This window comes from Scyliorhinus canicula, chromosome 1 (assembly GCF_902713615.1).
Source record: "Scyliorhinus canicula chromosome 1, sScyCan1.1, whole genome shotgun sequence".
Classification (NCBI taxonomy): domain Eukaryota; kingdom Metazoa; phylum Chordata; class Chondrichthyes; order Carcharhiniformes; family Scyliorhinidae; genus Scyliorhinus; species Scyliorhinus canicula.
This window is the reverse complement of record NC_052146.1, coordinates 90,246,934-90,271,305: the sequence shown is the minus strand read 5'-3', so window position 1 is coordinate 90,271,305 and position 24,372 is coordinate 90,246,934.

Genomic DNA, 24,372 nt, shown 5'->3' with positions numbered 1-24,372 from the left:
TTCCTGCCACTCAGCCAATTTTGGATCCAATTTGCCACATTTCCTTGGTTCTCACCTTCACTGTCAGTCTCCCATGTGGGACCTTATCAAAAGCCTTGCTGAAGTGCATGTATTCTCCAACAAATGCCTTGCCCTCATCCACACACCTGGTCAACTCATTGAAAAATCCAATCAAGTTGGTCAGACATGACCTCCTCTGAATAAAACTATGTTGACTGTTCTTATCCCTGCCTCTCCAAATGCAGATTAATTCTGTCTCCCAGAATTGCTTCCAATAGTTGCCCCACCACTGAGGTTAGACTGACGGGCCTGTAGTTTCCTGGTTTATTCTTTCCTCCCTCTGTCCCTCCCCCTCCTCAGGTTGCTCCTTGCTCCCTCTGAGGAGATGTGGTGCTCCTTCATCTCCTCCTAGTCCAGCTCAAATAGCTCCATAATTCTCCAGAATCAATTATTGAAAGGAAGAGAACAAAGTGAGCAGTGAGGAGTCCTGACAATGACCTGACCCACATCCTTCTCAAGATTTGGGACACTCACCCATGCGCATCCCCAATGTGAGCATCTTTCCACTCAGCCTCATTCCCTCCTCACAGTTGTCCCTCTCAACCCCACCTAAATGAAGCTTTAACCTTCAAGAGCCTCAGCGGCCTCAGTGAGGAGTGAGGGCAGTTGAGTGCATTCAATGGGCCTGTGCTCTAACCTCATGGGGAACAAGATAGTGCCCCCATCATTCCTTAAAGGGGTGATTGATGAGCGACTTGACAAAACGCCTTGCACTGGGGGACACATCTGTGGCACCTCTGTTATTCATACATGAGTAGTATTTTAGTTTAATAACAAGTCAACAATACAGCAACATGCAGAAACAGCATTGTCAAAAACAAACCATGACTATCCCCAATGGCAGCCCCACATCAGCGGAAAGGTGCTCAACAAGCAGCACAGACAACTGGAAAAGGACCGATATAGGGCATAATGGGGGGGGGGGGGGGAGTGTGAGCGAGTGAGGGCAAGGGAGCGAGCGAGCGAGGGCAAGGGAACGAGCCAGCAGCCTAACTCACCGGAAAAGGTCTCACTGGCACGGAGGTAATGGAAGAAGGAAAAGGAATATCCCCACCCCCACCAGTAGCAGTAGCATACACCAAAAGAAACCACAAAAAAAAATAACCAGCAGAAACATAGTGAAGACATCGGTCCAGACAGCATAAATACAACGAGAAGCATATGAGCAAACATTAAACAACAATATGCAACAGTACTAAGACCCCAGCCATTAACATGGCCTTCCAAACTTGAAGCGACCAACTGCCCATAAGAACGCATCACCACGGCCACCAAGATGTCCAGTTGAGGTGAGCCACCACTGTCCTCCTCCTGTTGTCCCAATATTCGGCCACCTGCTCCAGAGCGGTAGGAATAACTCATGGCTTCCAAACATAGAAGCTGTAAACAGTCAGCATTCCAAACAAAAGCAACATCAGATGGTAAATCAGTCCTCCAAACCTCCAGCATGTTGCAGTTGACTCGGGCCGCCGCCACCCTTCCTCAGCGGCAGCAGAGCACCTGACTTCCTCCCTCTCCTGCAACAAGGCATTCAGTTGAACCAGCCACCACCCTTCTTTCCTCCTTCCTGCCCGATGCAGAAGAATGGTCCGGTGGGTGACAGCAAGGGGACCATACTCCCACTTCGGGAGCCCATCCTGCAACAGAAAGAGGCCATTATGAAACAGAAGGAGGCCTTCAAACAAATCACCGTCAAGCTCAGCAGATCTGAGAGTCAGAGTATGTCGGAGCCCTCAGCGAGTGAGCACAAACGTGGACAAGGATTCCCTTTGTGTGTGTGTATATGTGCATCTGTGTGTGTGTGTGCTTCTGCAGATTATTTTGTGTGTGGTTGCTGCTGAGGGGCCAGAGGTATGTGTTTCAGCAGCAGCATGAAGACACATTCAGTGGGAGGGAATCGGCTGCCTTTGCAGCATGAGCTACATTAGTGGAGACAATAATCTCCACAAAGTGACTTCAATGGCATGTCTTCTGGTTGGGGAGACATGAGCACATTACAATGCCATAATTGAATATCTGAGAAAATAATAAATATTTGACAAAACTTGTTTCAATGTCCATTTTGTCTGATTAATGAAAACCATAACAGTTAGTTTGTCAATTGTCTGTGGGTCATCTTTAGTGTTGTCAGCATTCATCAACATTGGTGAACTTGTTTCCAATAGCGTAGTTTGAAACTGAATAAACTTGCATCAAATAATTGAATTACATTCAAGCCAATTATAAATCAAAGTTTTAATATCACTATATTCAGATTTATGGTTGTTTTATTTACAAGAACCAAATATATCTCTCTTCTTTGTTCTTCTCACCTCAGTATTCTTCCTTCACTTCTTTGTTTCCTTGAGGCAGTGTCCCATGATCAAGGCAGGTTCACAATTGTTTCCGGCTCTCCAGTACCTCTCATGAGTAACTATCCAACATGTGTGATCCTGGACAGTGAACATTTATATATGGGAGGACATCAAAGGCATAGATGTTCCTGTCCTCACTCAATGTTGACATAAATTCAATGTACCAGAGGCTACTGCATAGTGAAGACGAACAGGAAATCTAGATGGTTTATTTTCCCTCCCTTGCCAAGCACGAAACTGTAGTATCTCAAACACCGCCTTGAATCAGGTTAGACTGGGTTAGCAAATGTGGCTAGGTCCCAAAGGTCGGCCGACGTGGGTCTCGAAGGTCAGCTGGCATGGGTCCCAAAGTTTGGCCGGCATGGGTCCCAAAGGTCGGCCGGCGTGGGTCCTGAAGGTCGGCTGGCATGGATCCCGAAAGTCAGCCGGCGTGGGTCCCGAAAGTCGGCCGGCGTGGGTCTCGAAGGTCAGCTGGCATGGGTCCTAAAGGTCGGCCGGCGTGGGTCCTGAAGGTCGGCCGGCATGGGTCCCAAAGATCAGCCGGCGTGGGTCCTGAAGGTTGGCCGGTGTGGGTCCTGAATGTTGGCTGGCGTGGGTCCCGAAGGTGGGCCGGCGTGGGCCCCGAAGGTCGGCCGGCATGGGTCCCAAAGGTCAGCCGGTGTGGGTCCTGAAGGTTGGCCGGTGTGGGTCCTGAAGGTTGGCCGGCGTGGGTCCTGAAGGTCAGCCGGCGTGGGTCCTGAAGGTCAGCCGGCGTGGGTCCTGAAGGTCAGCCGGCGTGGGTCCTGAATGTCAGCCGGCGTGGGCCCTGAAGGTTGGCCGGCGTAGGTACCAAAGTTCGGCCGCCGTGGGTCTCGAAGGTCAGCCGGCGTGGGTCCCGAAGTTCGACCAGTTGGCAAAAGTGGGTCCCGGGAAAAAAGTTTGAAAAATACTGATCTATACAATATGGTTGAAAACAATATAGTCTATATCATCTATACAATATCTCTACATCCAGAATATTGTGAAAGAAATAGAGTAAATGTATGATCAGATTATTTGTGGGATAAATATTAGCCAAATATTTACTCAATTTTTAAAATATCATTTCGGTCAATCTCTTGAACTCTTACGAGTTAAGAAATTCAATATAGTTCCATTTTTGATTCTATATTGTGTATAATTATGGATTGACTTGTTTCTATATTATGTATTGACAAAGGTTTCAGCTACTCTATCAAGCTTCTGGCTCAGTTTAATAGGTTTACAGAGCCTCGATTGTAGTTAAAGAGGCTGAACAATCCTGGACATACACCAGAAGATACATCGTTCTCTGTTTTCTAGCATTAATTTTCCCATCACTAGCATCAATTTTAATCAGCATAATACGTCAAAATAGACATATTGGGCGGGATTCTCCCGTACCTGACAGGGTAGGGGGTCCCGGCGGGACAGAGTGGCGTGAACCGCTCTGGCGCTCTGGTGCGAGGATTCCGCACCTCCAGCGGCTAGGCCGGCGCCGGAGTGGTTTGCGCCCCGCCGGCTGGCGTGGAAGGCCTTTGGCGCCACGCCAGCTGGAGCCGAAGGGACTCCACCGGCCGTCAAGAGTCCGCGCATGCGTGGGAGCATCAGCAGCTGCTGACATCATCCCCACGCATGCGCGGGGAGGGGGGTTCACCTACGTGTCGGCCATCGCAGAGGCTGACACGGCTGACGCATAGGAAAAGAGTGCCCCCACGGCACAGGCCCGCCCGTGGATCGGTGGGCCCCGATCGCGGGCAAGGCCACCGTGGGGGCACGCCCCGGGCCAGATCGCCCCGCACCCCCCCAGGACTCTGGAGCCCGCCCACGCTGCCAGGTCCCGCCAGTAAGGGACCTAGTCTGATCCACGCTGGCAGGACCGGCAAAAAACCAGCGGGACTTCAGCCCATCGCGGGCCGGAGAATTCGGGAAGCCCCAGGGCCCATTGAGTCGCGCTGGTCCCCGCCATTCTCCGAGGCGGACGGCGCGATTCACGCCTCGCCGACTTTTCGGGGAACAGAGAATTCGGAGGACAGCGGGGACGGGATTCACGCCGACATCCGGCGATTCTCCGACCCGGCGGGGGTTAGGAGAATCCCGCCCATTCAGTCTTTTGCCAAACACAAAAGGAAGCTTCCAACTGGCCATTACAATAGCTGAGAATATAGTTAGCAGGTTCTGAGCTCATTGGCATTGTTTAAAATTACAGTTTGCATTAAACTGCTGGTTGGCAAAAGGAATGTTGGCAGCAAAACAACATTGTCAGTGTAACCAGATGGAAACTTAATTGTCTCTGAGGCAGAACACCAACATTTTAAAACATAGGAATTAAAGAGATGGTCAGTGAATTAAACAGCAGGAAATCTGTGTGCTTTAGGGATGACCAGGATCATGGGATTTCTGATGGGTGAATTCACAAAACAAATCATTTGATATGAGAGACAGATGCATGGATTCTGCATGGCAGTAGCCTTTGGTACAATAACGCACATTTCGCACTGCGTGATGTAATTCTCTTTTAATGATAAAAGAGGTTACCCTTTGATTTATTGTGAGTAGATGCCATTTAAAATTCTGTAACTGTATGTAAGAGTCTAGTGCACATCATGTTGCAGATTCCTTAAAGACAGTAGGTGGGATTTTCTGTCCAACCATGTCGGAATTGCGAATCACGCCCAGGTGGAGAATTGGGTGTTACCGGAAAATCAAGGTCATCGATGGGCATCCAATGGAACGCCGTGCTTCAGTGCCTCGATAGCTGCGTGATTGCATGCACATTCAAAATGTACAGTAGCATGCATTAATATCTCATTAATGGGCCTGACCCTGTAGTCTCCGGCCTCCCGCGATTCTCGGCTTCTGCCAGGCGGAAGTGATGATGGCGCAGTTCACTTCTGGTATTTAAAATTGGGAAATAGGTGACATGGCTGCTGAGGTAGAGAGAGGAGATAGGTAATGTCCCCAAATGAGCAACGGTGGTCTGAAGGTCATGCCGCAGACCTGGGGCACCGGTCAGTGCCAAGGGGAGTAGCGGGTCGACCAGGAGATGGGCCGTGGGGTCAGGGTAGCCATCTGGGTCAGAAAGTCCAGGCATGGACCATGGGTACCGCGGCCTGTAAGGCAGCCAACTGGCTGCGCATCTCACTGACTGGTCACTGTGGCCCATGATGCGTAGAGTGCCACTGGCAGTATTGGTGCTTCCCCTACCCCAGGCAAGCCCCCTAGTGCCCCACAGACCGCAGCCAACCCATCCAAAGAATGGGCCTGATCCAGCGCTGCCCATGGCCCACCAGCTGTTCGCCCCGAGTGCACCAATCTGAGACGTTGCTCCACTGCAGAAGCAACACGGGAGCCACGGAGCATGCCACAACCAGCGGACGCACGTACATTTGTCATTGGAACTCACCCTGGAATACTGTCCTTCGCAGGGCAGGCTTCCCGCCAGTGACACCAACTGTTTGCCCACCCTACAGCACCGCTGGCTGTCACCAAGCTCTGCCAGCCCACTGCTCTCCTTCCCCCATCATCCTGTCCCCAGACAAGTAGGCACAAACAGCGTGCCGCACCTAGGACCCACAGCACACCACAGCCATGGTCCCAACAGGTGCCCACTCCCCTGGCCAAGCTCCCCTTGTAGGCCTTCCCCACATGTATGCCACTAAGCATGGCGCCGGTCAGTGGTGGACTGTGCCCATCCCCAGCACAACTTTGCGCCACTCGGCTGACGGGGTATCTCACGGCACACCCAAGGAGGACCTCCACAGCAGGCCCCACAGGTGGGTGCAGGACAGTGGCTGCAGAGAGTATCGTTGGAATGGGTAGCACCAGCCGCCAGTAACTCTGCCGGTATGAATGTGTGGCAGATATAGAAACTCCCTGGTGCTAGCCACTGACAGGGCCAGGGGTGTGGAGTGGAGGGCAAAGTGTCGGGTGGAACAGCCGAGAGTGTAGTTGGGAATGGCGGGTGGAGGGGGGGGGGGGGGGAGAGTGGATATGTGGGCTCAGGGGCTGCAGTGCAAGCCAGGCCCACCGTGCAGCCCATTGCACCTGGTTGGACACCGGAGTACTCAACATGCTAACATGTATTCCCTTCAACCCCTACAGAAAATGGATTTCGGTCTTGAACCAGGAATGGTCGGCATCTGCCTCTCTGCAGCAACTCTGGCAGACATACTGAGGCTGCACGAGCAGGAGCTGCTTGAGGAGGACTCTGCACAACTGGAGCCTGCACCAGGGCGCAGGGGCCAGCTGGTGCGCTGGAGAGCCGGCCACCCAGTAGGCCAAGGAGGGTGGGGAAAGGAGGCATTGCATCAGGACTCATGTGTACCAGCAACACCTGTCGTTGCGAGGACCTGCTGGATCGGGTGCATCGATGAACACTCCGGCTGACCAAGGAGACCGTATGGCATATCTGCTGGATCATGGTGCATCTGGAACTGTGGGTGTATGGGGGAATCATAGAATCATAGAATTTACAGTGCAGAAGGAGGCCATTCAGCCCATCGAGTCTGCACCGGCCCTTACAAAGAGCACGTATCTACTCTATCCGCGTAACCTAGTGACCCCCACTTAACATGTTTTGGACACTAAGGGCAATTTAGCATGGCCAATCCACCTTACCCGCACATCTTTGGACTGTGGGAGGAAACCGGAGCACCCGAAGGAAACTCACGCAGACACGGGGAGAACATGCAGACTCCGCACAGACAGTGACCTAGCCGGGAATCGAACTTAGGACCCTGGAGCTGTGAAACAGCTGTGCTAACCACTATGCTACTGTGCTGCCCTCTGGAAGGACACCCGTTCATAGCCCCAGTCAAGGTGACCGGTCTCTCTGAACCGTTACATCACGGGGTCCTTCCAGGGGCCGAGTGGGGACGTGTCTGGGATCTCACAGACATCCGTGCAGATAACGGAGGCCCAGTATGCCCAGGTGGTACAATATATCCAGCTGAGTATGGACTGAGCCCACCAGGTTTCCCGGGCAGCGGAATTCACCGCCATCAACAGGATGCCCCAGGTTCAGGGGGTGATTGGTGGGACACATATTCCGTACGAGTACCACTGCATGAAATGAAATGAAATGAAAATTGCTTATTGTCACGAGTAGGCTTCAATGAAGTTACTGTGAAAAGCCCCTAGTCGCCACATTCCGGCGCCTGTCCGGGGAGGCTGGTACGGGAATCGAACCGTGCTGCTGGCCTGCTTGGTCTGCTTTAAAAGCCAGCGATTTAGCCGAGTGAGCTAAACCAGCATGAGGGGATGCCCTTCACAAACCAATACAGATTCCACTCACTCAATGTGCAGTAGGTGTGTGACCAATAGCTGCACATCATGCTCATCTGTACCTGATAACCAGGCACTGTGAATGACACCTTCATCCTGGCGCTCTCAATGGTACCCAACACTTTTATGGCGCTCCCCCGGGTGACAGTTGGCTCTTAGGCGACTGCAGTGTGGCTTATAATGTCTATCGGAGACCTCAGACCAACGCAAAGAACCTCTACAATGATGCCCATGCAGTGACTGAATGCGTAATCAAGCGGTGCATCGGCGTGCTGACGATGTGGTCCTGGTGCCTGCGTTGCTCTGATGGGGCCCTCCAGTACAGTCAAAGGAGGGTCTCCCACATTGTGATGGCCTGTGCATCCTCCACAACATCACGCAGCAGAGGGATGACATGCTGAAAGAGGAGAAAGAACACCAAGTCTCGTACGTTGAGGAGGATGCAGAGGATGGCCAGGATGGACAGGGCATGAGGCCCAGGCAGCCACAGGAGGCCGGGCAACATGTGTGCCAGGGCTGCTGCGCATGGGTGGCCTGGCCACCAGCAGCTCGACGTCCTGTCCCACCCCTACGCACCACACCCCCAGATCGCTAAAGTATGTGCTTCACCCATGCCAACTTAACTGGTGTCTAACCTTTTGACCTTATGTGCCCTAATGCTCCTTCTACGTGCTACCGGTACATCAGATGCGATGCGGCCTGCTGCATATCCCGCCTTGCGATCTGGGTCCCCTTTGGTGGCCGTCCTCTGGAGCAACCGGGCCCAGCAATCTTGTGGGTGTCACGGTGGTGTTGTCTGCCTGCGCCAGGGACAGGTGGGGGGAATTCAGAGGCGCCGCGGTGTTCCAGCACCTCCCTTGCAGGAGTCACCAGCATGGGCCCCATCACCTCCTCCTTTCTTAAAAACAAGCGTTTAATTATGGGAGTGTTTTTGTTTCTAACCCAGAATTTGAGGTTTACAAGTGGGCACAAGCGTGCTCTTTCCTTGACCCAAGATTTACAAGCATGGGCAATTATTTGCCTCGTTAAATGATTTTCCCAAAGGAAATGCCCTCAGATTGATAGGTCAGGCCTTAATCCCAGCCTTCCGTAAACCATGCCATGGGAGCTCCTACTGTTTACAAGATTAGGTCTGACATTTGTATGATGGCTGGTTACGTGGAAATCCATGATAACTTATTGAACCGGACTTGATTTATGTTCATAGAAGCACTCCCCCATTTAACAATCATGATTTACTGACCTCTTTTCCATTATAGAAAATGCAGTCCCTGCTCAAAAGTCCCAAAGGTAAAGTAAGTTAATACCTTTTAGGCTCAATAATGAAAAACCCATGGAATTAAATTAATACTTGATGATAACCAGGACAAAAAACAGAATTCATTCCCTTCAGAGTAGAGAGGTTGCTTCATTTCTGGGTTATTAATCCACAAGACATAGACTGCCCTGACTGACATAGCAATTGGCCTGCCTAGAATGATCCCAACAAGCAGTAACTTATAAAATTTAATTTACCATCTGCCTCCGTTGAAATCTGAGTTGTGATTCGAACTGTGTTTGCAACCACCTGCTAATAATTGGGGTTCTTTTCGGAGTCTGGGGCATTGTAGAAAATTCAGAGAAAATGATTGGTTAGTTGAGGTCTTCGATTTCTAAGGTCAGATCTAATTACTTAATTTACAGTGCTGAGCAGGTGGAGAGTCAGGATTATCACTTCCTCAATAGATTTCAGTTTTCTCATTTCTAAAAGCTGCCATTTCAATTTTCCCCTGTTCTCTCTGTGAAATGTCTAATTAAAAGCATAGTTCACTGTGACATTTTGAATGCGAATATGTGTTAGATTCAGTAATTTGAATCACAAGGCAGGTTAGTAGCTCAATAACTAATGCTGAACTAACTCCTTGGTTTCTTAATGTTTATGCATCATTGATAGAATGTTCAATTATATAGAGAATAATAGACAACCAGCTGTACATTACAAAGCAGCAATACAGTCAAATGGCTCGGATAGCATTGTAAACCGAGAGTGGGAAGCTTGTCACTGTCCATGTAGAGTTTGCACATTCTCCCCGTGTTTGCGTGGGTTTCGCCCCCACAACCCAAAGATGTGCAGGGTAGGTGGATTGGCCACGCTAAATTGCCCTTTAATTGGAAAAAATTAATTGGGTACTCTAAATTTATTTTAAAAAAGAGAGTGGGAAGCTGGTGCAATTTATGATTTGGGGGATGTGTCATTGGGGCTGGATTAGCACAGTGGACTAAACAGCTGGCTTGTAATGCAGAATAAGACTAGCAGCGCGGGTTCAATTCCCATACCGCCCTCCCCGAACAGGTGCCGGAATGTGGAGACTTGGGGATTTTCACAGTAACTTCATGAAGCCTACTTGTGACAATAAGCAATTATTATTATTATTATTATGAACCACTCTCGTCTGCCATGTGATGAAGGCTCAAATTCAATCGATTAATCTCTCTTTTCAAATGCTGGCAGAGCTGCTGTGTATTTCTGACATTTTCTGTTCATTTAATTTGAGATTTCCTGCATGGGCACAAAGTGGGAATGAGCCCCAAATATTGACCCCTTCTTGCACCAATTTCCATTCCCTCGGATACACCAGAATTTCCTGCTAATCTAATTCAGATACTCCCAAATGTCAAAATGGACGTAGATCAGTAGTGTTGGAGCCAAGGATCGCTCACAAATTTTAAGAGTTGACTATTGGAGAAACCTTTTAATTTTAATGTGACATGTACTATTGCATAAAAATAAAATAAACACATAGGAAAGACTCAGTGAGGAGAACATTTTTTCTTTTAAAAAAAAGGGACACAATATTGTAATAAAACTCCTGAAAAATGATTTGCTTCCAACTGCATCTGAAAATCTGGTCACAATTTTAAAAGGGCCTCTGAGGATCATAATTGCCGGAATTTTGTACAAGATATGTTGGGAGCAGAGTCTGGCGGGCGGGGCCTGATAGAGCTGGCAAGGCCAGCTCCACAGAGATCGGAGCGCCATCTTTAAAGGGTGCCCGATGAGAACTGAACTTAACTCTCCCAAACTCTCACTCCCCCACCCTCGCTCCACAACAAATGTATCAGAGGCTCTCCCGAGCTCTCCCCGCCTGCCGCCGCCTATCAGCACAATTATCAGGGCCTCTTCCCCCCCCCCCCCCCATTCCCGCCAACCACATAATTTTATGGGGCTCAATTTGCACCTCGCCCCGGTAACATCAAGCCCCTCCCCCCTCAATGATAGCTGCCCTCCATCACTGCAAGTCCCCCGCCCATGCCTGCTACTCACCCCTTGCTGCAAGTTCCCCCCTACTCTCAATGTCTGCTAACCCCCCACCCATCACTGCTAAGTCTCTCCCTTCAAAGCCCTTGGTGCTCTTTCCCCCCTGAGCATACATAACGGGGGCTCCCCGGAGGGGTAATCTCTATGCCCTGCAGTTTACCCTTTCATTTCTCAGGCATTCGTTGTTTTATACAGATAAACTTGACCATTTTCAAGGTTTGTCTGTGGGTTTTCCGTGGACTCCTGACTTGTAACTTGTAGATGGCGGACAGGCTTTTGGGAACCAGGAGATGAATTATTTGTCACAGCATTTTGGGAGCCTGATTGCAGGTAAGTTAATAGTTGAAAGAAGGGGCAGGATGGAAATGTTAGTTTTCAGCATTAAAACACACAGGCCGAAATTCTACAGCCTTTAGGATTCTCTTTTCCCGCCAGCAGCGCCTGCCCACCAGTGGGTTTCCCAGCAGCATGGGGTGGCTTCAACGAGAAATCCCATTGACAAGCGGCAGGAAGAGGGAATCCTGCTGCCAGGGAATGGTGCACCAAAAAAACACAAGGCTGGGGGACTGGAGAATCCCGCCCTTACTTGCTTACTGTGGCTGGAATTCTCCGTTTGGGAGACCTTGAGCTGGATTCTCCGGTCACCGACGGCAAAATCACATTCGGCAAATGGCCAGAGAATCACAATTCCCGACCGAATCGGGGGCGGCGCCGCTTTCGCGATGCGCTGCCCCCTCCAAAGACCCGGTGTGAACCGGCTGAAGGGGAGGACTATTTCGCGGGGCGGGTCCACAATCTGCCTCCCCATTGTTGCACTGCGCAGAGGCTGCAGGCCGCCACCGTGCGCATGCGTGGCCGCAGACCCGGCAATTCTCCAGGACGTATCGACAGCTACATCCGTGTGCTCTACACTGCAGTCCTGCTAGTCCCCAGCAAAACAGGGAATCGACGGTTGTTTTGAGGCAGTTGTTTTGGCATAAAACACCACCGTTCCATACTGCCGTGGGGACATAGCCACAGAATTGGAGAATACAGCACTGTGGGTGAAATTCTCTGAACCTTTTCTCCATCAGCATGATCTTCCACTTCACCGGCAGTGCACTCACGCCCACGGATTTCACGACAGCGCAGGGTTGCCCACAATGGGATACCCCATTGGCCAGCTACCAGTACGGAGGATACCGCTGCCGCGAGGGGCACCACACCAGATAACGTGAGTGGCGGGATGGAGAATCCTTCCCTCTGCTTGGGAGACTATGGTGGGATTCTCCGGTTCCCCAGCCGCATGATTCGTGATGGCATGCCATTCGCTGGTGGCAGGATTCTGTCTTCACTCCGCTTGTCCATTGTAACCATTCCATGCTTTTCCCAGAAACAAGGAGAGTTAAGTGCTTTCTGTCAGTTTCACTATTGACTGCTTCAAAGACATTAAAGAATAAAGGGAGATGAATTGAAAGCACTTAACTCTCTTTGATGCGGTCCACAAGCTGTAAATCAAAGCTTGACATTTATAAATATTGTGGTTTGTTTCACAGCTGACCACTTCAAATTTACTCAATTGTGAAGGGAGTTGAATGGAACAATGCTGACAATTGGGGTGTGTAGAACTTTCAGCCACAGCCCAGCAAAATTGATACCAAGGAGAAATGATTGAATAGCTGGCATATCAAAGATCAGAGGTCATTTAAACACAGCTGAATAGTTTTCTCTTTACAGGTATTGACAAGTGCTTCCTGTGCCTGAGCCAGCAAGTGTTTTGCACAAGTGAGTTTTAAAGCACTGATTTTTAAAAATTGCCTCTGTCTGGACTGCTTTCTAGCACCCGGACAGGAGTCTCACTTCTGGGGGACTTCCAACAGGGGTCTCTCTTCTGATGGACATCCAGATGGAGGTCTCTTTAATTATGGGATGTCTGAGGGTGTCTCTTTAATTAAGTGGTCACTGGGACTCTCTTTATTTAGGGAGGTCTAGAGGTCTCTTTAATTAGGGATTTTCTGGTGGAGGTGTAGGATCACCCCCATACTGGGAAGGGAGGGGGAGCGGGGGGATGACACAGAAATCCTGGGGGGCTGAATTACACTGCAGGGGGTGGGGGCAAGCACAGGACCTCACTATTGGGCTGCCTGCTTAACATGGGATTCCTTTCAATCATCATCATGCAAAGATTTGCATGGTGAGGATTGGAAACTGTTTCCTGATTTGTGCTCCCAGCATGAGCGTAAATCGAGTGCAATTCAGGCCCAGCGGGATTCTCCAAAATGGAGAATTCTGCCCAATACCTCAACTTAGTCCCGAAAGACGTGCTGTTATGTAATTTGGACATCTGAATTTTCCCTCTGTGTACCCGAACAGGCGCCGGAATGTGGTGACTAGGGGCTTTTCACAGTAACGTCATTGCAGTGTCAATGTAAGCCTACTTGGGACAATAAAGAATATTATATTATCTACTCCGCATTGAGCCCTCTTAATAGAAACAAAATTCCATTAGGCCAACTTCAGCAAACAATATCCACGGCTGGAATGAATTATTATTTTACTTTTAGTATGCCTTATTGCATCTCTGTGTCCGTAAAGGGTACTGTAATGAACTCCAATTGGCTTTATTGGTTGGCCAATTGGAGTATGAGCTCCCTCAACGATAGCTCATTGAGGGGGCCCATATAATCACCTGTGTTGGCTTTGTGAGCCAGTCTTAAGTTGACTGGACTGCTAGCAGCACTGTTTGTAGCTGCTCCTGTAATATCGTTATTGTAAATAAATATTGGTGTGGTGACGGAACTCCTGCCTCCCGTGGATTACTATAGTGGCGACGAGGTAAACTACGAATTTTGCGGAGACCGGCTGCCGCACTCGGAGGGCAAGCCTTGCCATTTTTAAAATGCCGTTTTTTGGGAGGTTAGAGGCATTCGACCCGGCTATTGAGGACTGGTCCCAGTATGTGGAGAGAATGTGTTACTTCTTCCGGGCAAATGATATACTGATGGACGAAAGGAGACGGCGTATCCTGCTGTCGGCGTGCGAACCCTCCGCTTTCGCCATTATACGTAGTCTGACTTATCCCGATGCGCCGGACACGAAAACTTTCCAAGAAGTAACGGAATTGGTGAAAGAGCACTACGACCCAAAACCACCCCTCATTTTGCATAGGTACAGATTCTACACAGTGAAGCAGGAAGACAGAGAGTCAGTCACGAATTTCTTGACCCGCCTGAGAAGGCTGGTGGAAAAATGTGAGTTCGGCCCGACGCTAAATGAAATGCTTCGGGACCGGTTAGTGTGTGGTATAAACGACCTCACAATACAGAAACGCCTGTTGGCGGAAACGGAGCTAGACTGCAGGCAGGCGTTACAGCTCGCACTGTCCCTAGAAAAGGCAGTAAGTGGGGCGCAGGAACTACAGGGCACGTCAATGGAGGTAGATACCTGTGAGAGGGACTACCACAACGGGTCCTGCTACCAGATAGCCGCTCTCAGGAAAAACCTGAGGAATAGAGTGAAAAAGGAAACCCCAGAACTGCCCCCAAGTCTGCCAGGACTAACTGGAGACCGAGGAAAGTACCGGCTGAGGCTCCCCCAACAGAGAAGGACCGCTTCTGGCACCAGACAGAGTGGGGTAACAATGACATAAACCCTAGAAGGAGGTGGCAAAAGAGGAATAGCAGGTGGGGACGCAGGGAAGTACACAACCTAGATGCCCCATCCTCCTCCGAAGGGGAACAATTATATAATATTACAACGAAGAAAGCAGAATCCATTAGGATTACCCCACGGGTGAACGGGCGGCCGACAATAATGAAAATAGACACGGGTGCGGCCGTATCAGTAATGGGAGTGGCAGCATTTAGAAAAATCAAAGATGGACTCCAGCCACTAACCCTAACAAAAACATCGATGAAACTTAAAACCTACACGGGGGAACCCCTGGAAGTTCTAGGCACGACTCATATACCTGTGGAATATGAGAAACAATTGCTCAGATTACCGTTGACGATAGTAGAGGGCTCCGGACCGAGCTTAATTGGACAGAACTGGCTGAAAGACCTAAAATTAGATTGGATGAAAATTTTCCAGAGTGGAAGCGGGCAGTTGAGTGGAGTACTCCAAAAATACCCGGAGGTCTTCCAGGAAGGTTTGGGGGAAATCATAGGCGCCAAAGCAACTTTGCACGTGAACCCAGAAGCCCTTCCGAAATTTTGTAAGGCCAGGCCGGTACCTTTTGCATTAAGGAAGAAAGTAGATGATGAAATAGAAAGGTTACGGCGCAACGGCATTATCAGACCAGTACAATTCTCGGAATGGGCAGCGCCGGTGGTACCAATTTTGAAGCCAGACGGCTCGATACGTCTCTGTGGAGAATTCAAACAGACAGTAAACAAATACGCACTGCAGGACAAATACCCAATCCCGAAAATAGACAACCTATATGCCAAATTGGCAGGTGGGCTTTTGTTCACGAAACTAGACATGAGCCACGCCTACCTGCAGTTAAAACTGGACAAGGGCTCCCAGAAGTTCGCTACGATCAACACCCTGAAGGGCCTTTTTCGTTATACTAGGCTACCTTTTGGAGTGTCATCAGCCGGCGCTATATTCCAGCGTACGATGGAAAATATTCTGCAGGGACTACCGCAGGTGGCGATTTATTTGGATGATGTCTTAATCACGGGTAGGACAAACAGGGAACACTTAAGGAACCTGGAGGAAGTGCTCAGGCGTTTTGCAAAGGCAGGCGTACGGCTAAACAGGGAAAAATGTGTTTTTCTGGCCCCACAAGTGACGTACCTGGGATATAAAGTAGACGAGTCAGGCTTACATCCATTAGAAGACAGAGTAAGGGCAATAAAAGAAGCCCCAGTTCCCACCATGGTCCAGGAGTTACGATCATTTCTAGGGTTGGTAACCTTTTATGGAACATTTATTGAAAATAGGGCGTCCATCCCAGAACCCCTCCACCAGCTACTAAAAAAGGGGCAAGAATGGAAATGGTCCACCCGCCAAAACCGAGCATTTAGGGACATTAAGGAACAGCTGTCATCCCAAAATGTCCTAGAGCATTATGACCCAAGGAAGGAGTTGGTGGTCACTTGTGATGCATCCCCCTACGGGGTAGGAGCCGTCTTAGCCCATAGAGGAAGGAATGGGGAAGAACGGCCAATAGCCTATGCTTCGAGGACCTTGGCGATGGCTGAGAGGAAGTACGCCCAAATCGAGAAGGAAGGACTGGCGGTGATATTCGCAGTAAAAAAATTTCACCAGTATCTGTACGGGCGGAAATTCACCATAGTGACGGACCATAAGCCGTTATTAGGGTTATTAAAAGAAGACAAGTCAATACCCCCGATTGCATCAGCTGGGCGTTGCTACTGGTGGCATATAGATACGTTCTGGAGCACAGACCGGGAACGCGAGTAGCACATGCAGATGCTTTGAGCAGACTTCCCCTCCAGGACACTCCGCCGCAAATACCAAAAGTAGAGGAGACAGTAATGACTCTAAATCTTTTGGACACCCTACCAGTAGACGCACAACATATTCGATTGTGGACGCAAAAAGACCCAGTTTTAGCCAAGATGAAGCATTTACTGCTAACAGGGGAACTGGAAAGACCAGTAGAGCCCCAGATGCACCCATACTGGAGTAGAAGGGACCAAATAACCGTAGAAGACAGTACCCTATTATGGGGAGCCCGGGTAATCGTCCCAGCTCAGGGCGGTCAGGCAATCTTAACTGAGTTCCATCACGGACACCCAGGGGTGTCTAAAATGAAGATGCTAGCTCGAAGCTACGTTTGATGGCCAGGTTGGGACACAGACATAGCAGCCTTGGTACGTCGGTGCCAGGAGTGCCAACAGGGGCAAAGAGTGCCACCAGCGGCGCCATTGCACCCGTGGGAATGGCCAGGCAGACCATGGACCCGCCTGCATATTGACCACGCCGGCCCTTTCATGGGCTCAATGTTTTTGGTGATAGTGGACGCCCACTCCAAATGGTTGGACGTCCACCGGGTAAACACGGCAAACACAACATCGACAATTGAAAAGCTCAGGGCCTCGTTTGCAACACATGGACTTCTGGAGGTATTGGTGTCGGAAAACGGAACGGCATTCATAAGTGGGGAATTTCGAAAATTCCTGAGGGAAAACGGAGTCCGTCACATCAAAACGGCTCCTTACCAACCAGCGACCAACGGCCTGGCAGAGAGAGCGGTCCAGACACTTAAAGCGGGACTCAAGAAGCAGCCGGCAGCGTCAATAGACACAAAGCTCTCCCGCTGGCTGTTTGATTACAGGACCACACCGCATTCCACAACGGGCATACCGCCAGCTGAACTGTTAATGGGAAGGCGGCTGCGAACGAGGCTGAGTCTCCTTTTCCCAAATTTAACGGGGAAAGTGGAGAAACAACAGGAGGCCCAACGCAGGGGGCATGATAATAGTCGGCAGCAGAGACATTTCCAGGTGGGGGCACCGGTTTGGGTCAAGAATTATGGGAATGGATTAATGTGGGTCAAAGGCACGGTTAGAGTCCCAAACAGGGCCCATATCCTATGAGGTTTCAATAGGAGGTATGGTGCTGAAGAAACACCTAGACCAAATAAGGGCAGCGGAACCACACCTGGAGGCAGGCGAAGCAGGACCGCCTCAAGCTGGGATAGCCCAGACGGAAAGGATACCCACACCCCAGCCCCGAGCAATTTCTACAGACCACGTCATCCAGTCATCAGAGTCGGAGATGGACACACTCGACGAGGCCGCCACGACACCTCTCCCCGAGGAGGAGGAAGAACAACTTCTAAGGAGGTCGTCAAGGAAAAGACGGGCACCTGTAAGGTACACCCCGCCCACTTCGGAGAACGACCCGGCGGACGACACAGAGGTGACAGACCCAGACATGAGGAGCAGGAAGAAGCTCAGAGGAATGCCAGCTGGCAGGAATTCCTCGGAACTTGGGGGGGAGGGGTGTAATGAACTCCAATTGGCTTTATTGGTTGACCAATTGGAGTATGAGCTCCCTCAATGATAGCTCATTGACAGGGGCCCATATAATCACCTGTGTAGGCTTTATGAGCCAGTCTCAAGTTGACTGGACTGCTAGCAGCGCTGTTTGTAGCTGCTCCTGTAATATCGTTATTGTAAATAAATATTTGTGTGGTGACGGAACTCCTGCCTCCCATGGATTACTACAGGTACGCTGCCTTTCAAACCAGGATTTTTAAAAACCTGATTGCAGTAGTCGTACACACACTAACTCAGGCTTTTAACCCTTGCTGCACTAAGTACATAAAGCAATCAAATACTATAATGCAACATATCTGAAATTCCCACATTCCTCACTGTGAGCTGCTGCCTTTAACTGCGGTGGTCCATGTGATGTTGGTACCCTCATACTTCCAGGATTTTCACCTTGTGACAGTGAAGGATCGGCGATATATTTCCAAGTCAGGATGGTAAGTAACTTAGATGGGAACTTGTGGCTGTTGGGGTTCCCATGTGTCTGCTGCTCTTGTCCTTCTAGATGGTAGCAGTGGTGGGTTTGGAAGGTGGTGCCCAAGGGGCATTGGTGAGTTTCTGCAGTGTATCCTGTAGATGGTACACACTGCTGCTACTATGCGTTGATGGTGGAGGGATTGAATGTATGTGGATAATGTGCAAATCAAGTTGGCTGCTTTGTCTTGGATTATGTCAAGTTTATGGGTGTTGTTGGAGCTATACTCATCATGTTACTACAGCTGGGTGAGGGCACAGTCAGTTCCAGCCCCACAAAGACACTGAACAAGGGGGGTTCTGCAGTACTGTCCACATAACAGCTTGCAGCAGGGGTCTTTCATCTCAAAACAAAAAGGCTATATGTTACGCAGGACAGGGATCAAAAAGAGAAAACTGAAACAGGCAAGGGCAGCACGGTAGCATAGTGGTTTGCACTAAGGCTTCTCAGCGCCAGAGTCCCAGGTTAGATTCCCGTCTTGGGTGACTGTCTTTGCGGAGTTTGCACATCCCCCCCCGTGTCCACGTGGGTTTCCTCTGGGTGCTCTGATTTCCTCCCACAAGTCCCGAAAGATGTCGGGTGGGATTCTCTGAGCCCGCGCTGGGTTGGAGAACAGCCGGGGGTGCGGGAAATTCTCGCCACGTCGCTCCGACGCCGGGCCACCAATTCTCCGGTGACAGGAAAATCGGCGCTGTTCGGGGGATGCTGAAATAGGCCCCCACAGCGACTCTCCACAGGCGATGGGCCGAATTCCTGCCGAGTCCCACCGCCGTGGTTCTAAGCTGGTACCACCCGGTGGGAGCTCGGACCCGCGCCGCTATGGACGTCCTGGTGGGGGGATCTGACTCTTGATTCCGGGGGAGGGCCTACACGGTGTCCAGGCCCAAGTATCGGGGACTGGCCGTGATCTGGAGGGGGACTACCTCCTTCCGCGCGGCCTGCTGTAAAGTCCCCGATATGTTGCTGCACACTGGCGTGGAGACGGCAACCAGGCACATGTGCCGGCGCGGAGATGTCCGCGCTTGCATGCATGGACCCGCGCCACCGTGCAGGGCCGCCTTTTGGCGCCGGAGCAGCGCGCAGCTCTTCGGCACCTTGCTAGGCCCCTGAACAGTAGTGAATTGCTGGGCCAGGGGGCACATTGACGCCGGCGGACATCACTCTGGTGTTTACGACGGCGTCAACACCTGGCCGGGATTCCGGAGAATCCCAGCCGTGCTGTTAGATAATTTGGACATTCTGAATTCTCCCTCCATGTAGCCAACAGGTGGCGGAGTGTGACGACTGGTGGATTTTCACAGTAACTTCATTGCAGTGTTAAAGTAAGCCTACTTGTGACACTAATAAAGATTATTATTATTATTATTATTATTTAACAAGTTCATTTCAATCCAGAAACGTGGAGAGTGTTCCATCACACTCCTGACTCGATTAAATGCAAACCTGCCATGGTGGAAGGGGCTGGTTGCTAAACCGCTGGCGTTTAAAGCAGACCAAGCAGGCCAGCAGCACGGTTCAATTCCCGTACCAGCCTCCCCGGACAGGCGCTGGAATGTGGCGACTAGGGGCTTTTCACAGTCACTTCATTGAAGCCTACTTGTGACAATAAGCAATTTTCATTTAATTAAATTCCACCCATGATAAACTGGCATGATTTACACTCTTAGGTCCTCTGTGCATGATAAAATTAGACCATGCCTCAAATTTTAATAACCTGTTTCACATGTTCCAGAAGCCAGCAGTTTCTCTCTGCATCAAGGATCGATGAAATAAGTGCTTACTTTTATAGGGGGCAGAATTCTCCTTCCCCATCTTTAAGATTGGGAATCTCGATTGTGCAGGGAATCCCGCATCAGCCCAAAAATGGAACCTGAGCCGTCCCAAGTCCCACCCCGGCGGCCGTTGCAAGCTTCAAACAGCTCATATACTTTAATTTGAATGCGATTAATATGCTGGAAGCCTGAATCTTCAACCCCACCCACCCCTCCCAGCCGGGGGTCATGTGGGGAAGACATTTACAAACGGGGTCCTGGAGCCATGGAGGGGGAGTAAGGGGATACATTTGCATTGTCTTTGGATTTGCTGGGGGGGGGGGGGGGATGTCTGAAGCTCTGAGACTAGTGGGGACCGACGTGTTGGCAAGCGAGTGGACTCAGGGTCTCCCCCTTGGGATCAGGGTGTCATGAACCTCCCATTGCTGCTGTAAAAGACGAATAACTGAGCTTTTGGGTGTTACGTATAGGCTCCTGACTGTTTAAACTGTTCACTGCTGCCATTTTCCAAGAAATGCTCTGAGGAATGCTGATCATGTAGATATCCCTCTACCCTGTCCATCTGGAAACTCTCATGTATCCACGGTATAACCAAGGAGATGGACGTGGCAATACTCAGTAGCTGGACCACCAGGTATTGGGACTTCTCATTGCACTCCTTAGATGCACAGCACCATAGTAGAGGAAGTAGTGGATTAATGTGCCATAGATTGGTGTGTGATCACCAGCTGCATGTCATGCACATCTGTACACAATACCCAAGCAGTGTGCATGACATTTCCATTCTGGTGCACTCGGAGGTTTTGGCATCTTTGAGGCACTCACTGGGTGAAGGATTGGCTCTTGGGTTTCAAGACCTACCCACTGAGGTCATGGCTGCTGATGCCTGTGTGGAGACCCCAGACTGGGGTGGAGAGACGTTATAAAGATGCTCACTCAGCAACCAGGAGCATTATCGACTGGCATGTTGGGTTCCTAAAAGATGCTCTTCCACTGCCTGGACCGCTCTATCGGGGGTGGCCAATATTGCCCCAAGAGGGTCTCACGCATTGTGCGGCCTGCTGTTTCCTGCACAACATCGCGCAGCAGCGAAGCAACATGCAGGAGGAGGGGAAAGAACGGCAGGTCTCGTTGAATGAGGTAGGTGAGGACCCAGAGTAGGCTTGACAGGCCACAGAATGAGTCCTTCAGGGCTGGAGAACCAGGGACAACCTGATCAGCTCCTAATTTGCAGATTAGGAGGCCAAAAAACCAGCAGCTTCATAGTCATTGTCTCCCTTCCACCCCCACCCTCCCCTTCACTATTCACCCCTTCCCTTGACCACAGCTCCTCCTCCTGCCTCCGATGGACATCTCAACATCACCACAGGGTGTTGGCCCTGGGTAGACAGTATCGGTGGGTCTTGTCTGCGGGATGGAGGATGATGACAATTCGGTGTGAGATGTGCTCTGGTGCTCCTCGTCTGACAAAGTCTGACTCTTGTCTTTTAAATAAGATAATAACATACCACTGTCCACCTGGATGATCCTTGGTTGCACCATGGAGGCTCCTTCTCATGAGCCACATTATATTGGGGGAGGGGAGATGGTGCAAGTTGGCACAAGCTTTGGAGCATAGACTGGGGATGCTGTCACAATTCACTGTCTCACACTATGACCTCCATGTCACTTCTCAGTGAGGGTGGATGCATGTGGGATGTCCATGGGTCTGCTGTGCCCTGAACACCCCCCTCCCACCTCACCGTCACAGCCCAAGACCCAGACCCTGCCCAACTTTCCCACCCGTGGAACAATAGTGAGATGCAGATCGGACTGAAGGTGAAAAAATCTTCAATGGTGCATTTTTACAGATTGTGTCCTGTTCCCCCAATGCACTATGTTCAACTACACTCATGCCAAATGATGTGTAGTCTATCTTTCTGATCTTCCCTGGCCTCCCGCTCCTTCTTGGTGTTCCGCCAGATTGCTCATCAGGAACGGAGGCAACCTTCTGCTTTTCCCGCCTGAATTTTGAAGGACTGGAGTGTTCCAGCCCCTCCATTTTGGGAGGTCCTGGGATATCCCCCATCCCTTCCTCCTCCCTCGGGTGCTCGCTGGCTTCTGGAGTACTCCGTGGGACAGAGGTGCAGCCGCGTACGTTTCAGAAACTTCAGCGGCATCTGGTCCTGCCAGTCCGGCAAGCCGATCCTCATCTAATCTATGGTACCGGTGCCCTCAGCCATGATGCTCTGTGACTGGGACATGTCCCTCAGTGAGTGAGCCATGTACCTCATTGCTTCGGTCATGTCTATCTGTGTCTATGACTGGTTAAGATCAGTCAACACCCGGCCAACGCTCTTGATGCCCTCAGCCTTTGTGAGTGGGCCAAGCTCTGGAGCGCCACAGCAATGTCCATCTGTGCCTGGGACATGTCGGCCTGTGGCTGGACCCTCCTGTCCTGCAGCTTAGCCAGCACAGTCTGACCCAAGCCTTGGATGTCCTGACACATGGCTCTGATTTCTTGTCCAGGGCCTTCCACCACAGACACAATGTGCCACACATTTTCAGCAACATCTCCTGCGCCTGAATGTGCGTGGACTCCTCCAGTTGTACTTTCAGGTGTTAGACTATTGCTGACACCCCCTCCTGTAGATTCTGGCTCTGAATCTGCGCCAGTGATGGGATCACCTTTTCCAGAGGCATGACACCTGTCTTGGGGGCAGTGGTTCACTGGGATGGGGCAGCCTTCTGACCGGCAGTTCCTATAGCAGTCCCTGCCTCCTCCTGATTTGCTGCAGCATGTGTGTGGTGCTCACCCAGGAGCCTGGCCACTAACAAGTCCCACTGAGGTGATAGTTCTGCGCTGGTGGATGGTGCTGGTGGAAGCAGTGCTGAGAACTCTGCTCCAGGTGTTCTGAGGGTCTGGAGGTTGGGCTGTGACCCCTGTTGGCCCGGCCTTGTCTGTTGGGAATCATGGAAGACAAAGGTCATGCGGTCAAATCTTGAGAAGCACAGGGCTGAGGGAGACGAAAGACTCACTTGAGATCGGACATTATGATGAAGTTGCATTGGACTCTCACTATTTCGGCGCATGCTGAACTCCAGGTCAACCATTGTTCGTTCTTCCACCTCCCCCTGGGTTTCATGGCCTTTTCTACGAAGGGGCTGTGGACCCATCTGTTAGGCATGCCCCCACCTGTCTTCTGACGCTACCTTTGATTATGGCCCATTTTATCCTTGGGGACACAAAAAGGACAAAGTGAGAAATCTGCATGCCAGTTTTATTTGGGGAGCGGAGACATTTCTATGTGGGAAAAGTGCCTGGCCAAAGAGGGCTGGGCATGTGTAAGGGGTTCCTGGAGGGTGGGCTCTGAGGGGCATGCTGGTAGCTGAAGTGTTGCTGGCATATAAGGGTTTGGGGCAGATGTCAGGGGTCAAGTGTGGAAAGATTGCCAGGGTCACACGGTGGGTGCTAACCCAAGCTGATCATAGGAGCTCCTTTATCTTCTTCCCACATTGCATTCCGGTCCCCTTGGTGAGACTGCCAGCACTCATTGCATCTGCTACCTCATCTCAGGCTTGATTCATCTGGCTGGTGTCTCCACCCCACCCTGGGCAAGAGGGGGTACTTCCTCTCCACAACAGTGTCCAACATCCTGTGAATGTCCACATCAAAAATTCGTGGTGCAGCCATCTTCTTGCCTGAAATGAGAGTCCGGGGTGAGTGGAATGCTTTAAAGCTGCTCCAGCTCATCAGACTCACAATGAGATTCCCAAACGTAGCAAATCACTCGGCTGGGGAATCGGGACTCGGATGCACGCGGATATTTTGCATGGATGGAATCGCACCTCCTCAGCACTCCTGGCGGCAGTGCAGAAACGTTCCGATTCTCCGCTGGTGGGAGCATATTTGTCTTTGACCCAGAGAATTGCACCCAGTGCCTTAAACATAGCAAAACATTGCGCAGCATTTCACCCGAGTGAGAGGTGAATTTGTACATCAAGCAGGAAAGGTGGAGAGATCATAGTAAGGTGACTGATGGTGAGGTCAAAGAAACGGGTTTATACAGAGGAGAGGTAAAGCAAGGGAGAAGGGGGACCCAGGAAGAGACTTATTAAAGGGAAGTGATGGGGTGTGGGT